The following is a 2,440-nucleotide window of genomic DNA, read 5'->3' on the forward strand; positions in this document are numbered from 1 at the left end:
TAAATTTCCCTGGGCTAAAGGCAATGAGTTTACAAGATGGCCACAGCAACATAGCTTGAGCTAAATGTTCTCTAAAGAAAGAACTTGACCTACTCCCAATCACAAAGCAACAGGTGTGCTATCCAAGCCTAGGCTAACTGCCAATGGGTCCTCTATTGCAAAATATCTGTAAAGCAGGATGTTCTGAGTCCACCTTCTATTGCTCTAAACACAGATACTGAAGAAACATTTCTACAGATACTGTTATGTCTGGGTCTTAACTTTTTTACATGCAGTTTCTGCTTGGGTGCTCACAGTCAAAGCAAAAAACTCTATCATTGTCTCAAGCCTTTGGCCAGATGCCCTCTTTCAATTTCTCTGTGGGAAAAAACTTTTCCCTGTGATTTTCCTTAGGGATGAGAAATAAAGAGGAAAAAAGCAGTTTTTGAAGAAATAGCAAATTTCTAAACAACATTACACCTGGACCATACATTATATTTGGAGGGGGGGATCATCAGCCAGAGATCTTTGGAACTTCATCAGGCAAAGCCTCAATAGCTGCTCTGGATGTCTAGTGATCACACTGGACAGTCAGAGGTATCTGGAACTCTGTCAAGCAAAGCCTCTATGATTTATCCTCATGTCTGCAACATACCCTCAGGGCTGGCTAACCACCACCACCACCACCAGGGCTAGCTCTACTTTGCTGCCAGGGTGAGGCACAGGGCCTACTCTACCAAGTGCTGCTGCTGGTGAGAGGTGGGACCAGCTCTCCGGAGCACTGAAGCCAGTGAGGTGTAGGGCCAGTTCTACACTGCCCCTGGACCACCATGGTCCCTGACAGCTGGCAAAAGCAGGGATGTTTCCACATTCTCTAGCTGTAATATGAGCCATGGACACAGACACTGAGTAGCCAAGGCTGTGGCCCTCAGCAGGAGTTCAAGCGAGGACCTTACCATGGACCCAGGCAGCAGGGCTGGCCACTCAGCAACAGGCTACTCCTCCTCTCCATCTTGAGTTTGCAGTTCCATCTCTTCATAATGCTCAAACTGTTCCACTTATCTTTCTTGCCTATCTGTCCTCCACGTACTTGCACACTGTGATTGCTACAGGCTGACCACAAGTATGGCATCCCTGAGTGTCATCCTCTCTTGTGCTGCGTGGTGGCAACCAGGTGTCTAAGACCCTCCTGAACTGTATACAAGGGGCCAGATCTGTGGGTTGTGGTATAGTGTCCGTCTTCTTCCTCCCAAATTCTACTGTCTGGATTCGATTTGATTTTTATGTGTCATGGGCATAAGTTAGCTTTACCCACCAAGCCACTCATCAAGCTAGGATGAACAAAGGACTGCCATCTGCTGTGCCCCTGACCGATATAAGAACAACACCACCAACAAGGTATTTCTTTGCTCATTGTTGTGTGGCAGAGAGAGGGTGATGACAACATTTTTAGGATACCTTTAAGGTATGAAGAGATGACTCAGTGGTTAAGAACACTAGATGTCCTTGAAGAAGACACACACCACATTCAGTTCCCAGTACCAAGCCAGAAGTTTACAGCCAATTCCAGGAGATCCAGCACCTTCTTCTCGCCTCAGTGGGTAGCAGGTATGTACACAGTGTACTTACATACATGAGGCAAAACACTCATACACACAAAATAAAAAATAAATGAGTATTTTTAAACATAGTTTTGAATCCTTGGGGTAAATGTATATTTACATAATTTCTATTATGATAGCAGTACAAAAAAAGGTGGAGCTAAGGTAGAACAAAAAGATTATATAATAATGAAGTCAAATTAGTGATATATCAAGGTAATTTTTTCTAAGTTCAGATGATAAGTATAATCTCACAGCAACTAAGAAATAAGAAAATAGTATAGTGAAAGTATAACAAAATAGAATTTTTTGAAAAATATTTATTTTTAAAGGAAATAATGGAAAAATTAAGGAACAAAAAATATAATAATACAAACAAATAAATACCAAGACACCAAATGACTGAAAACTACAGAAGCTGACAAAACAAGGGAAGAGAAAATGAGCAGCTATCTATAAGCTATGTGACACACCAGAGTTTCAAAGACAAGCAGAGAGAAAGGGTAGGAAACAATAAGTTCTTAGACTACCATACAAGAAAATGCTGTAGTGGCTACAGCCATATGAGATGACACATACACTTGGGGTCTTAGTTCTTGTTGGCTCCCTCCATATAGAGCTGTATGATGGCATAAATGTCATACTGGCCAGGTACAGCAAAGGCATCACCCCTTATGGCACTCAGTGGGGATAGCCACAGGGGCAGTGCAAGAGAGAAAAGAAATGGTAGGAGAAAAAGAGGATCCAAGAACAACTTGGAACTCTTCAAAAGCAAATTCCAACGAGCCGTGTCTTCCAACTACCAAACTTCCTTAAAAACCCACTCAGCTGTGAGCCCCCTCAATCCTTCATGATCCAGT

The 2,440-nt window shown here is 42.7% G+C and overlaps 1 non-coding gene across 1 annotated transcript; it reads right to left on the reverse strand.

The window, feature by feature from the left end:
• Positions 1–1,260: 1,260 nt before the first annotated feature.
• LOC127193460 (small nucleolar RNA SNORA48) lies at positions 1,261–1,405 on the reverse strand. Its single transcript, XR_007831115.1, has one exon. It is a non-coding gene; the product is annotated as a small nucleolar RNA SNORA48 (small nucleolar RNA).
• Positions 1,406–2,440: the final 1,035 nt, after the last annotated feature.

The sequence above is a fragment of the Acomys russatus genome, chromosome 8 (assembly GCF_903995435.1).
Source record: "Acomys russatus chromosome 8, mAcoRus1.1, whole genome shotgun sequence".
Classification (NCBI taxonomy): domain Eukaryota; kingdom Metazoa; phylum Chordata; class Mammalia; order Rodentia; family Muridae; genus Acomys; species Acomys russatus.